The following is a 637-nucleotide window of genomic DNA, read 5'->3' on the forward strand; positions in this document are numbered from 1 at the left end:
GTGTTCACTGTCATACAGGGGAGAGTGGAGTATGCCAGTGTTCACTGTCATATGGGGGAGGGGGGATGCCAGTGTTCACTGTCATATGGGGGGGAATGAGGAATGCCAGTGCCCACTGTCATACAGGAGAGGGGGTGAGTGCCAGTGTTCACTGTCATACAGGAGAGAGGGGGAATGCCAGTGCTCACTGTCACACAGGAGAGAGGGTGAAATGCCAGTGTTCACTGTCATACAGGGGAGAGGGGAGGAATGCCAGTGCTCACTGTCATACAGGAGAGAGAGGGAATGCCAGTGCTCACTGTCATACAGGAGAGAGTGAGCGACACCAGTGTTCACTGTTATTTGGGGAGAGTGGGGAATTGCAGTGTTTTGGTAGGTTCAGGAATGTTATCAGTTAAATACACGCGCGTGACTGTGGGTGTGTGTGTGTGTATCTGTGTGTGTGTGTGTGTGTATGTATGTGTGAGAGAGAGAGAGAGACTGTGTGTGTGAGAGAGACTCTGTGTGTGTGTGTATCTGTGTGTCTTTGCCTCAGTCTGTATGTGTGTGTGTTTGTGTGTGCGTGTGTATGTGTGTTTCTTTGTGTGTGCATCTGTGTTTTTGTATGTCTCTGCATGTACATCTGTGTGTCATCTCT

At 49.8% G+C, this 637-nt stretch overlaps 1 protein-coding gene across 1 annotated transcript in view; it reads left to right on the forward strand.

Annotated features, from left to right (window-relative positions):
* Nucleotides 1-637, forward strand: part of LOC125487922 (glutamate receptor ionotropic, kainate 5-like) — a 14,837-nt gene that overhangs the window by 2,038 nt on the left and 12,162 nt on the right. The window lies entirely within an intron of this gene.

Source organism: Rhincodon typus, chromosome 47, assembly GCF_021869965.1.
Source record: "Rhincodon typus isolate 14 chromosome 47, sRhiTyp1.1, whole genome shotgun sequence".
Lineage (NCBI taxonomy): Eukaryota > Metazoa > Chordata > Chondrichthyes > Orectolobiformes > Rhincodontidae > Rhincodon > Rhincodon typus.